This window comes from Bombyx mandarina, chromosome 09 (genome assembly GCF_030267445.1).
Source record: "Bombyx mandarina strain Sakado chromosome 09, ASM3026744v2".
Classification (NCBI taxonomy): Eukaryota; Metazoa; Arthropoda; class Insecta; order Lepidoptera; family Bombycidae; genus Bombyx; species Bombyx mandarina.
Window position 1 is genome coordinate 5,377,322 of NC_143216.1, and position 14,527 is coordinate 5,391,848.

Below are 14,527 nucleotides of genomic sequence, written 5' to 3' on the forward strand. Positions count from 1 at the left end.
GCTCTTTTTTTTTTTTTTTTTTCTCGGGCCGGGGGCCGAACCTCCTACGAGGTCCCCGCGCCTAGGGGGCGCGCGGGGTATGTGAGACTCAACGATCTGCAGGTGTTGAGAGCAGATCGCGGGCCCAAGGATTTTAGGGCCCACCCACTAAACGACTCCCCTGCACTCTTACACCCGACGTCCGATCTCCGTCCGGGGTCAGAACCCGTTCAGAGTAGGGGGGTTCCCGCGGTCAACACTACAACCAGACACGCGGCGCCACCCCGAGGACGCCCGACTGACGGGTCGTCGAGGCGATAGTCGACGACCAACGACGTCAGTCTCCGCGGTACGGCGGCCCTACCAGGCCGCCCGGGCGGTGCCGCTGGTGTTCCGGGATACCCCGCTGGGCCAGAACCAGCCTGCCGGGTCGGAACGCGATACACCGCCGACCGGGTTGCTCTTCAACAGTATGTTCGGCGACGACAGCGACGACGAAAATGCGGACCGCATCGCAGTCCGCAGCCGCCGACGCGCCGTCCCGTCCTCCTGGTGCCAGCGCGCTAGAGTGACGGTAGCGTGCGGCGCAGCCTCAACCCCCTTAGGTCGCCCCGTGACCATCACCGGGAGGAGACTGCCTCCTCATAGGGGCTGGAGCTGGACAAACGCCCTCCTCCGACCCCCGGCCCGACGGCGGAGGCACGGCGCCGAAAGGGAAGAAGAGCTCTCCCTCTCCCGTTCCGCCGCCTCCTTCTGCGAGATGGTGGACTCGCAGAAGTCGAGCATCGCCTGCCAGGACAAGTCCGGTCCTATTTTTGCAACGAGGACGCGGCGCTGCTCCGCGAAAGCGGGGCAGTACGCGAGCGTATGCTCCGCCGTGTCCTCGTTGCAGCCACTGCAGTGGTGGCACTTCGGCGTCGGCTCCCTCCGGGCGACGAGGTGCAGGTAGCGACCGAAACAGCCGTGTCCCGTGAGCACCTGCGTCGCTCGGAAGGTGAGACGTCCTCGGTCGCGATTCACCCAGTCCGAGAGGACCGGGCGGATCGCCTCGACGGTCCGTCGCCCGTAGGCGGGGTCCGCCAGGCGGCGAGACCACGCCTCGAGCACGGCACGCCGAGATTGAAGCTTCCGCGCTCGAACTTCCACCGCGCCAGGACGCGGCTCCCCCCTGGAGCGGAGATCGCATCGCCACGCGTAATCCGCAGCGAGCGCCTCCGCTTCCAGGTCCCAGGGAGGCGTCCCAGCTAGCACGCACGCCGCCTCGAACGAGACGGTGCGGTATCCACGAACCGCCCTGACCGCAATCGCGCGCTGCGGACGTCGCAACGCCGCAACGTTGTCGCGGGTCAGGGCGTGGCACCACACGGGAGCCCCGTACAGTGCCATCGACCGCACCACCCCCGTGTAGAGGCGGCGATGTAATGTGCTCTGCGTCAACCCTGTCCCGCCGTTTCAATAGCCCCGACTGGGCTTCGGCCCGGTCCGAGGTAGGCCGCCGGTTGTGAGCGGCAGGAGTTTTTAGTGAGGTTCAACTCCCACATACCCCACCTGCCGCGCGGGTGGGGATCCGGCGATTTTCTCATGTAGAAAAAAAAAAAAAAAAAAAAACACACACACATTTGCACAATATATACTATGTATATGGCCAGTCCGCAAAACATATCAACTCCGAATCATTAGATCTATCATAAAAAAATCCTAAATGATCGTACTTTTGGAGACTCTTCAAACTTATCTATTACTACCAGCATGATTAAATTTGAAAAAGTTTCCCGCTTCCCTGAACTCGCATAGATAGTTCACTACTACGGGTTATCAAGATTCCTATTACGTTATTTTCTTCCACGACGAGTCGACGTGCCTACAAATTTGCTCAGTTTAATTAAGGTCCCGTCGTTTAGTGACCCTTCATCTGTGCAGATGGGACCCGACCTTATAGCGAAACGAATTGTTTTTATTTGCCTCCGTTTCTTGGGCTGCTCTAAACGTTTATCGTATTAAAACGGATAAATATATACTAAGTTCCCCGAAAACACGATCTCATCATAACACGTACTGGTTACATGAATGGCATACTGATGTTCTGCCTAACATAAACAATATCTTTTACTACTTTAATATTAAATAGCTATATTTCCTCAATTAACGTGCCTACCTGATGTAATTTCGCAGGATAACTAAGAGCCCACTGGATTATCTATCTGTACATCAACTTAAGTCATGGCTGTCGGCGGCGTGACTGAAGAGGCGGTCGAATACCTATTTATCTGTTTCCGAGTTCCAAAGTGCGAAACAAACCCTATTGTTCGAAATAAATTAATTGCTTTCGAATTGTATCTCCGTTAGGTCACTGACCTTGATTCAATGCGTTTTATTAATCGTTCAACAAGACAAAGAATAGTACTTTCATTCATTGCCAAGATAAGATCAATGAATGTTAGTGGAAGTTGATTGTATGGTGGTTTGTTTAAATCATTTTTTATATTGCTCCTGTAGGCAGACAAGTATGCGGCTCATCTAGTGGTGAGCGGTTACCGTCGCATACGAATACCAGCTAAGCCATAGGCACAGCCAAGTAGCTGCCTACAGTGTATGGTTTTATGGAAAATAAATTAAGTAAAAACATTAAAATTTCAAATCGCATGCAATTTTTACGTTATCTTAATAAATTATATAATACGTACGCAACGTATCTGCGTGACCCAATTCTTAGAGTTTAATTAACTTTTCGTCTTATTAAATGACGTACTTAACATCCGACACGACAATTAATTTCTACTCGTTTAATTATCTATTTTGATTTGAAACAACATGATTTTCGTCAGAGATCATACAGTACGAAAATGTCATTTAATAAAATAGATAATATAGTAATCTTTCTAAATTAAACTTGTATAGAAACTTGGAACACGAATGTAGTGTAAATGATTTTTAAGATGCAGTGAAGTGAAAGGAAATCGTGTGGCGAAACGACCAAAAAGTAAATTGTGATAATCTGAACAATATGACGTGTATTTTTTTGCTTACTGCAAATTCTAATTAATTTAAATTCTTATAATATACGTAATGTGTATTAGCTATGTAGTGCCGTCGTGCTTATTTCACGAGTGGTGCTATCGTGCGTTTCAATCTGCTGGGTTGAAGGCTATACAGTAAAATTGAGGCGTAGTGTCTTAAGATTTTTGACAGAATTCACTGTCTTAATGCCACGAATTAATACCCACCGTATATATGTCTATCCATAAGGATGAAAAAAAACGATTGTTTCTTCGAATTGTAGCCTTTTTATTGGATCAACAACTGTTTAACTAAACTCAACATTCACCATGCTTTGTTACTTCACCTTACCCCGGTAACCGTACTCGTCGAACTCGGCGGAAGAGTTCGACGTGCAACATCAGCCCGTTGAATTTCTCGCCGTATCTTCTCAGCGGGTCGCGATTCCGATCCGGTTGTAGATTCATTCGCGAAGCAGCTACTCTTGACTTGTTAGGTCTTCTTTGGAGGCGCTCGGGTAGCTCTTAGCAAATCCCACCCCCTCCTGGCTGAGCCCTTGCTCGCCCACCTGTCCTGGTAAAACTGCAAAAAGCCTCCGAGCCATCCGTAATCTCTTAAACATTTAAAAAAAAAAAACCATACCTTCCAACTCGCTTTTTGAATTTTTCATTTTTTATAGCAGTTTATCATTTCCAGAATAATCCTGCTAGGTTTGCGATCCAATATTTTATGGACTCATTTCAAAGTACAGATCACGTTAACTGAATTATGAGGCGTGCAAATATAAATTTAATAAAATCTTCAGTAAGTAAACAAGTTTCGAAATAAACACATATCATTTGAATACGATTCGTTGAGCAATAAAACTGTTTTATGTGTAGCATTGCAAAAACGAACATTCGTGCTGCGAAAGATTAATATAAATTAAACGGTTATAATACAACTATATTATAATTTATAAGGTTGATTAATAATTAAATATCTTCGACTTTCTAACACTCAAACTAGTTTAATTGATTAATAATTTGCACTTGAATTATTTCTGATTCTCCATAAATATCAACATACTAATTATCTGCAAAGGTTGTCAGTGGACTTAATTTGTGACCCGAAAGAATATGATTTGAGTTTGATTGTCAAATACCGCAGCGCTCTTTGTTTAAAATGTGGCCTCTTCCGGAGCGTGGAGTGCCTTCTGGCCGGAACGTCAAAACGGATACAGTCGAGTACCTACTTCGAATATCCTGGAAGGGGTGACAGCGAAACGATACTAGTATAATATAAATCAGACAGGACGCCCTCGGGCTGGGTGGAGTGACGATCTATATGCAGGATGGCTGGCGAGAGCTGGATGAGAGAATCTGAGGATCGTGCTAAGTAGTGTGCAATTAGAGAGGTCTATGCCCAGCAGTGGACTGCTATAGGCTGATGATGATGATGATGATGAAAATACATATTATATTGCAAGAAATAAAATATATGTTATGAAAACGAATGTTAAATGATCAAAGAAGCGAATAAACAGACAATACAGTTAAAACATTAAAATTTCAAAACGTTCTTGATCGTGGCAATCCTTCGGACAGGTCGAAGATTCTGAACGATCTCATTTCGTTTGCATTGTCCACTGGAGGGTCCAATTATGCGCATTATTATACAGCGACACTTCGTAAAAGGATTTTCCAATTAGGCTCTCGTTGAATTAATAAGGGTCTTTAGTGACGTTTCTCTTTTATTATAATATAATTTTACTCCACTCGGAACCAAACATCACATTTCGAATTCCTATTTAAACCTATTTGCAACTGCATCAACACTAAGGTAATTAACAGTAATATTGATTGACGACAAGCTAGTGTAAACCGCCAAGAACTTTCAAATAAGACGCCGAAGAAGGATGGCATCCAGAACAATAGACCCATAACTTAAGTGAGTGAAAACCAAACGTTGACAAGGATAACGTCCTGCATCTATTTAGAAAAGATCGATCTGTGCAACTGCAAAAACGGAACTGGAATTGTTTTGACATTCAATCCCGCTCAACGACTTTAATCACACATTAATTCAAATGCCTCCGAAATTTTAGCAAAATACTTCTGTTCCTGTTCCTTCTAAATATTGCTTATACCTTAACTGTAAGTAGATTTTGTAGAGTTCGCTCTAAATTTGTTATATTATGTATAAATGTACATATTATGTAAGCTGTGTTCACGATTGCTCTCGATTTGAGAGTCTAGTGGCAATATATCAACATTAGGAGCAACAGTTATATAAGCGCTTGTTCTTCTACTATCAGTCTTTAGCAAAAGTTTTTTTATGAACGATTTGACTCCATTACGACTTCATTGACATAGATCACAGTATAATCAAATGATTTTTTTTTTTTTTATAATACAAATGAGTAGCATTGCTGAAAGATAAAATCAAACGGAAGACGAATTTGTGCCGCGATGCATGCAATCATATTTCAACCAGCTCACATACGAATATTAATTGTGCTCATTTTACTTGGGCAAATATTTAAGGAGGAAATTCAAACACAAATGATAAACGATCAGTAAAACGATAAAGTTTACATAATTTTGTACATCATATAATTAACCGTGATTTGATACAACGTCCTGCGTTACTATGAATCTAATGTCGCCGTAATTCATCTTTTAGCAACTAACACATAAACTATTTGAAATGGAATGCGGAATACTAACTCGCATATTGTGAACATGATTTATTTAACTGCTCCGGTATTTGCAGATGAAGATACTTGCATTCACTTTCACTTTTCAAGCACATTGCTGTCTGTACTAAAGTAGCGCTAGGTTTTTAGTGGTGCTTAGTGGTTTTGGTGGTCGCCTAAAATTAAATAATAATAAATAAATAAATAAATATTTACTAACAATCACGCCACGTTAACTGGTCCCGTGCTAAGTTCGTAAAGAACTTGTGTTACAGGTACCAGATAACGGAAATAAATGTAAGATTTTTATTATACACATACATATATTTAATATACATCCATAACCCTGGAAAAGACATTTATATTTGTCATACAAATATCTTCCCTTGGCGGGATTCGAACCCGCGACCCCCTTGTGTAGTGACCATGTCACTTACCACTACACCAGACGGCCGTTAAATTGAATTAAGAACGCTCGTTTAATGTGTTGGACAGTATAAAATATGAAGTGTCTCATCTATGAAACAACTCCTGCTATTATGTAAATTATATCAAGTTACGGAATATTCCCTCATAACGTTATGACGCAAGTTTTCCTTTTCTGCTCTTACGAGTAAACCGTTTTGTTTAGTTAAAGTTGGGACGTTACTAAACTTAGAACCAGTTTGTCGTCAAGAAGTCCAAGAAAGGAGTGTGGTTTCTGTATTCGCTTTAAAGGGATCCTTTTAAGTGTTATTCAAATCCGTCGTTTTATTGCAAACATTAATAACATTTTATGGATCTTTAATTCAAATGAATTATTTTGACGTAGCCTAAATATAGAAACTGGCGATGGACAGGACATATGACAAGGGAAAGCAGAATGAAATTGACTAAAATTATAACAGAATGGCAGCCACGTGATGGCAAAAGAAAATAAGTAGGCAAGCTAGAAGATGGACAGATGATATAAAGATGATTGGAAGGACAATGTGGTCCAGAAAAGCTACCAACAGAGAAGAATGGAAGCAGCTGGAAGAGGCCTATGTGTCGCAGGACACGCTGATCACTGAACCGGGTAACCCGATCTATTAGATTTAAGTTAAAACAATTTGCTACTGTATGTAAATATCATTGTTTAGTATCAGCAATAAAGGCTATATAAAAAAAAAAAAAACTAAATTATGAATCGAAGGAGATGTACACGACCGAAAAATAATAATTTTGCTTCTAACAACAATTTATCAATAGGCTATAATTAACTTAATTATTTCCGGCTACATTGTTGTAGAGGTAGACTTCGAAACGGGCACGCCCATTCAAAACGATAGCTAACACAAGTATAGAAGTCAAGTAATTTAAGCAGTGAATACTAGTTTAAGTTTGCATATAAGGATACGAGTAATTTAACAACGGAATTATAATGAGGTCTTTAAATGGCCGTCGTGTCTGGGGTCGACCTTGGCATCACTCGGCCAAACGTTAGTCGGGCGGCCTCAGTAGATCAACCGCGATGGGATTTAGTCACGCCAGTCATAGCAGCGAACGCTAGCGCTACGCGTATTTTGTATACATACATTACAACTTCCTGATCTCAACGTGGGATTGGCGCCTGTCGGTTGATTTAATAACAACTTCAAGACATTATATCTATACTAATATATAAATCTACAGTGGTTTTTGCGGATGTTCCGTTATAACTACTGAACCATGCATCCGATTGACTTAAAACTTGGTATCCATGTAGAAAATACATGTACTTAATGGATAGCTTAATATTTATATGAGTTTTGGACTCCCTAATAATAATGACAATAAATAATAATGTTAATTTTAAATGCAGCCAAGTACGGCTAGTTGTTTTATAAAACAATCAGATTGTTATTACTTCTACTGTTACTTTTATTTTTTAATAACTGATGGGTGGACGAGCTCACAGCCCACTTGGTGTTAAGTGGTTACTGAAGCCCATAGACATCTACAGCATAAATGCGCCACCAACCTTGAGATATAAGTTCTAAGGTCTCAGTATAGTTACAACGGCTGCCCCACCCTTCAAATCGAAACGCATTATTGCTTCACGGCAGAAACAGACAGGGTAGTGGTACCTACCCCCGTGCGGACAAAAGGTGTGTGTGTGAGAATTAAATGTTCAAGTGGTATCTACCCGCGCGGACAAAAGGTGTGTGTGTGAGGATTAAATGTTCACGGATACCTGGTGCAATAGTTACCAATAAACATCGCATCGTGAACTCTTAATTGCATTAAACTAACACGGCTATTATACTGATTGCCTCTAGTCAGATATGGGGCAAGGCACTTACTTCCATCAGTTACGACGATTCTCTTCGACAAATTTATCTTTATTTGATCATCTTCAGAAAGTAGTAAGCGTATTTCTGTCTGATAAATTAGAATTATATGCTTTGATTGTGGAACTATAGATAACTGCTAAATATATTGAAACTGTTTTAGCATAAAAGTTTTCATTTCAAATTTGAAAAATCTATATTATTATGGTGTGATGAAAAAAAACTGATATAGTTTGGCAATTATAATTTATCGTTAGTGTAACGATATTTAAAAATGTGAAGAAAATATGTTTTTCAAAGTGGACGCACACATAAATATCTATCCATTTCCATGTTGCAACAACTCTCAAGAGTCAAACCTACCGCATCCCTTAAAACATTCAATAAAATGATCAAGTACCCACCATCTAAAATTACCTGTTCTGTATGCCCTATCTCTACTTTAAATTACAATATCAATGTATCATATTTTGGTAATAATTATAATCGATTGTAAGAAAATTATCACTTCAATTATAATATTCAATATTATGTGCATAATAACATTTTAGTTTCTCTTAAAGAAAGTTTTAACCTCACGCCGCGGCTTTTTATAAAACAGCTACCATTTTTGAACGCAGCAAAAGCTCGAAAGTTCTCCTTTTATGGTATGTTGTTAAGACAAAAATCGTTGAATTGGAACATAAGGGACAATATATTATGCTCGCAACTTCATTGCCATCGATTAAATCGTGCTTTATTTCAAGACAATGTTTGTTATAAATCAGGGGTGGGCAAATATTTTGATAGTCGGGCATGACATTGCAGATGAAAATTTGATCTCGGGCCAAACAGTTTTTTTTCTAATTTTATATTGTGCGACTATTATTCATACTGTAATTGTTACTGTTATACTAGCCCTGATCATATGTATCAGTATTGCCTAATATCTTATCTAAAAAAAATTATGCACCAATTTATGTTAGACAAAAACTAATATTCGTGTTTTTAATAATAATATATACAATGATTCACGGTCCAGACAAAATTCTACGGGCCGCCATTTGCCCAGGCCTGTTATAAATGGATCGGATCTAATTTGTATCGTATTTACCAATTAACCATATCTGAAAACGCACGGTCTTTGGATAACACCGTAAAGTAGTCAGATGATAAGTCAGTGAAGCACGCGATACGAATATTCCATTCGCCTGATTACTTTTAACGTAACTTGATATTAATTAGCCCAAATCATTTCATTTTATTACATTCTATACTCAAATCTATAGTAATAGATGTCACAAAGTTCACTCTTAGCGATGAAAGCACTACCGAAAAGCTACTGCGGTATCACAATCAAATATATGCCTCTCGTATCGTTTGCATCAACTTTGACGTCACGATAAATTTAGTATTAATTATCTCAAAACCCTTTACATCTGATGTGTTTGATCGTATTCCCTTCTTAACAATAAAAAATCATTAATAAAAAGCCATATTAAAAACTACCTTACTTATTTAGTATTTAAAAAAGTTTTGTAAATGATTTTGAATGATAACTAATTCTAGATTAATACAATGATAATATAAGGAAACATGTTTTTTTTTGCTGAAGACGTATCTGTGAGCTCACGGCCCTGTATTATGGTATAATCGAAACCCATCGCCATAACATAGTGAATGTCACCCACCGTGAGGTCGAAATATCTATGTTGTTGTTCTATTATAACGGCTGTCCCACATTTACTTCATACCATTATTAAATTTTACTACAACTTTTACTTTTCGATTCTATTAGATCCGTAAATGTTAAACAAGGTATTTCTCAGAACATTAATACCCAAGCAACGGCGCAATAATGCAGCGGATTGCCCTACTTACTAAATGCTTTTAATTTCCTGCACCGACAATTATCTCTAACGTTTGACCGCTTTCTTTATACGGACAATGGATGATTTCGTAACTTCCTGTGTAGCACACAGTACAAAGTATGGAAACGTACCTCTATATATGACAATACATGTTTTAGAAAACTCCAAAACGTCCGGTTTTATTGTATAGCAGTTTTCAATTTTTTACTTAGTAAAACTAACGATCAAAACTATTTTATCATTCATAGAATATGTACCTACAATGAAGACCTAGGGATTCTGTCATCAGTGTCTCCATATAGGCGTTTATGGAGACCAGACCTCACCATGTATGCTATAACGTTTTTCTATAAATGCCGAGAGATTATTTGAACTATTGAATTGATGTCTGATGTCGAAATCTGATGTGAAATGATAAATGTTGATCGTCTTCACGATGACACGCAGTTTTCTCAATTAGATTAATCCAATGTAGTTAACTGTTGGTAACGCTTGGTTGTAACTGATTACCTGAGCTCATGTCCAACGCCATTTAATGTGATGACATTAAATGGCATATGGATAGGGGAAAAGACAAATAGTGCAAAATTGTGACACGATGGTATCGTAGAGAAGGTAAAAGGAAAAGAGGTAGACCGCAAAAAAGATGGGGTGACGACATAAAACAAGTGGCAGGCGTCACATGGAACGAAGTGATTCAAGAAGATATGAGTGGAAAAGGTTGAAGGAGGCCTTTGTCGATTGGCAAACAGATCTACAGAAAACAAGTAAAATTCAAATAAGAGACTAGATTAAGGTTTACATTAACTTTAAGTTTTCTATATATTTGATCATATAATTGTAATATGGATCTAAATAAAAGGATAAGGTGGTAGGACCTCTTGTGAGTCCGCACGGGTAGATACCACCGCCCCGCCTATTTCTGCCATGAAGCAGTAATGCGTTTTGGTTTGAAGGGCGGGGCAGCCGTTGTGACTATACTGAGACCTTAGAACTTATATCTCAAGGTGTGTGGCGCATTTACGTTGTAGATGTCTATAGGCTCCAGTAACCACTTAAACCCAGGTGGGCTGTGAGCTCGTCCACAAATCTAAGTAATAAAAAAATTAAAAACTGAAAATTCATTCATTCATTCATAGACATCACAACATGAATGCCATCACCCATTTTGAGACATGAGGTGAAGTTTCAATTACATTATATGATGTCTGCGTTCGTAGTTCGACTAGTTCGTCAAGTTCGTCTACGTGCTGTAGTATAAAATGCAGATAACATCTAACAGCTTACGAAATGAGCTCAGCTAGGAGGAGGCCGGCTTCGATAATTCAATCACGACTACAAATTATCTGTCTGCCGAGTACAACTAGTGATGGCATTATGCACGTATCAACGCCCGATCTCTTAAATTTACCGTGGCAAGTACCGGTACTCACGAAATTACCATGAATCACACAAGATTTTAGTAATTTAAAATGTTATTTTGGATCAAAACTTACAGTTTCTATGAGAGTGTAATAAAAATGCTGGTGTTTTTTTTTTCTGGTTTGCAACTTTTATAGATTATTTACACAAAATAAGACCGTAGAGTTCCCAAAACGAGCAAGAAATTACAATTAATAGAATTTTTATCAAACGGCGCGGACAAATGTAATAAAGCATCTCACTCGGAAATTCCTTTCAATATTACAGCAGAAAATAAGGAAACGAGGTGATGAACAAAGTTATATTAATTTCGCGAAGCAAGGAGATGTTCAATTAATATTTTTTTAAAGTTTATTCTCTCCATGTAAGTCTACGTTTGAACGGGAACAAAAGCTTCCGCATCGGCAGTTCTTGACACGGAAAAGCTTTTCTTGCTTTCCACGATGAGTTATTGATCGTGAAGTGTAACTCAAAAGGATTGACTGCTAGCTTGGACTGTATTTTGATAAGGTTTTTCTCGGATGATCAGCTTTCTTGTGTCAATGAACTTACCTGGAACCGATTATAATTTTCTTCTTCTTTGTCGTATCACTCTTGTCCGAGCGATCGTGGTCATTCAGTATCATTGCTGTGGGCAGATATTATTATGTCCTTCACGAGCAAATTTACACTTATAATTTAACGCAATTTAAATATTGTATCTAAATGTCTACGAGATTGGGAATCTTAAGGAAGTGAAGGACGTCAGAAATAACCAAATGACATAAAAAAAAGAATAGATGAAGCTCACTCATTTATTAAATTAGTTAATTGTTATGTCTTATTTTTCTCGAAAGTTCTTAACGGCTTAGTTTCGTGTTATATTTAATATTTCTGTCGTACATTTGTTCAGGAAATGCCTCGTACATTGGACCCGTGACGGGTATAATTTTACGACTGTGTATTTTGAGAGGGCTTTAGGCGCCTGACAAATTGCAATCTCTGCGATAAAATAAGATGGCGTGAAAATTCAATTTGCGAAGTAAGTTTTGATTCAAGAGCCCGTTTTGTGCCGCTCCTGCTTTTTTATAAATTATTTAAAAATCTTCCTAGCGATATTTTTATATAGACAATAGAAACTAATCGCCGTCCATAAGGCCGTTTTGTTGATTTTGACTCTTATTTATAATTCATTATTAGGAGTAAATTATCTTCATGATAATTTTGGACCACACAGGTCCTCCCTGGAGCCCCCAAGCTAGTCGTGAACTATAAGTTGCTTAAGACCGCCCGTCCTCAATAAAGACTTTCCACTTACAATCTCGCTACGAAGCCATAAAACGATTTTATTTGTTTCAAGAATCGCCTATTTGATTTTCACCGTAACATTTGTTCTCTGAACTTTGGTATTTCATGTCGGTAACACGCTCTTAGTGTGGAAATTGAAATGATTTATCTCATCATAATAATACTATAGAACTTGTATGTAATGTATAAATCATTGGGATTTATCTTTACATAGAAATAATCACGGCATTAAACCTTTAAAACAATTTTTTCATGAACTAAAATATATTAAATAAATACAAGAGGTAAAAAAAATATTCAAAAACATCAATAAATTTTATTAAAATTAAATTGAATGTATAACTTTTTTCACCTAAAAGTATCGCAGGGATACTAAAACTGAAATCATAAATGTCATATTTATTTACATTATTTTCTTTATACTTGTACCTATAATAATTAGGGGTTCTCTGGACCGCTAGTTGCCGGAAGCCGGGTGTCGTGTCTCAGCCACGAGATTGACAGCCCTGCCCATTGGCGTATTGGCGAATGCTCGACCGCAGGCTAAATGACACTTCCCCGAGAAATGCCACACGTTTTATTTACGAACCGAGTAACCTGACCACTAGACACTATAGTTTGCAAACTGTATAGTTTCAAAGACATAAATATAATAGTTGCAATATGTCAACTCTCAAAACCCTTCTTCATAATAAAGATTTTACGAATTGTTTCATGAAAAATATTGCCAAATATATTTTCATTTAAATACAGATGTTATAAATACTTATCTATACTAATATATAAATCTACAGTGGTTTTTACGGATGTTCCGTTATAAATATTAAACCATGCATCCGATTGACTTGAAACTTGGTATCCATGTAGAAAATACATGTACTTAATGGATAGGCTAATATTTATACGAGTGTTGGACTCCCTAATAATAATGACAATAAATAATAATGTCAATTTTAAATGCCCAGCGAAGCGAAGCGAGTACATACTATTACGCTTACAGTGATCATTAAGAATCCGTTACGTGGTGTTTTTATAGATAAAGCCTGCCTTATACCGTAATGGTGGAATCTACAATTCGAAGTGAAGGCCTGCGTACGCCGGGGCGCAAATAAACGTGGAACAAGTCTTATCTTATCATAGCTGTTGCTGTGAAATTTTAATGAGGCGAAGTCGGAAACTCGGAGTGTTCGTTCCCGCTAATCGAACCAAGCCTTACTGTTACTTTGTGAGCACAAATCCAACTATACTTGAGACCTTAGAACTTATATCTCAAGGTGGGTGGCACATTTACGTTGTGGATGTCTATGGGCTCCAGTAACCACTTAACACTCATCTAAGCAATAAAAAAAATAAAATAAAAAAACTTCCGTAAGCAAAACTAAAGATTTTTCCCAAACGTTTTATAATATCAACTTTCAAAATTAAAATAGAACGCAACCGTTACAAACCATTAAAAATACATGAAACCTTCATCCTTTGATCACTATTTCTAATCGACAGTTTTTATTACTTTGACCACAGATATAGCGGTTGAATACGTTTTAATGCGGAATTAGCTTTGTAATGTGTTCTGGAAGTACTTGAGAAGTGTCATAAATTATTTATGAGATTTTAACGACTCCACATAACATTAATGCGTGCTGTAGTCATCAGAAATTATCTTATAGTCGTGTTAAAATAAAAAAAAACTCAGGGATACAGCGTTTTTTGTTCATCTTCAATAACAATAGTGTCCTATATCCGCTCCACATTCAAACTGAGGGTTTATTATGGAGTGAGACTAAAACTGTTAGCGATATATTTGCATGAAAGTGAATATTTGCAAATAACTTATCTAGACCTAAATTGGTGTGGCAAACATTCAATTTCGATGAGTTTTCAAACTTATCAAGTGCAGAGCTATACATGCGAAAGGGGAGCAAAAATTTGGAGCATAAAGATAAGCTTCCCGCGAACTTCAATTTTCGTAAGAATCTAATTTTGGATCAACGTTGGACCCTTCTGGGACGCAATATAGCATTATC

The 14,527-nt window shown here is 38.7% G+C and overlaps 1 protein-coding gene across 2 annotated transcripts in view; it reads left to right on the forward strand.

Annotated features, from left to right (window-relative positions):
* gukh (NHS actin remodeling regulator GUK-holder) overlaps positions 1 to 14,527 on the forward strand; it is a 92,063-nt gene that overhangs the window by 44,670 nt on the left and 32,866 nt on the right. The window lies entirely within an intron of this gene.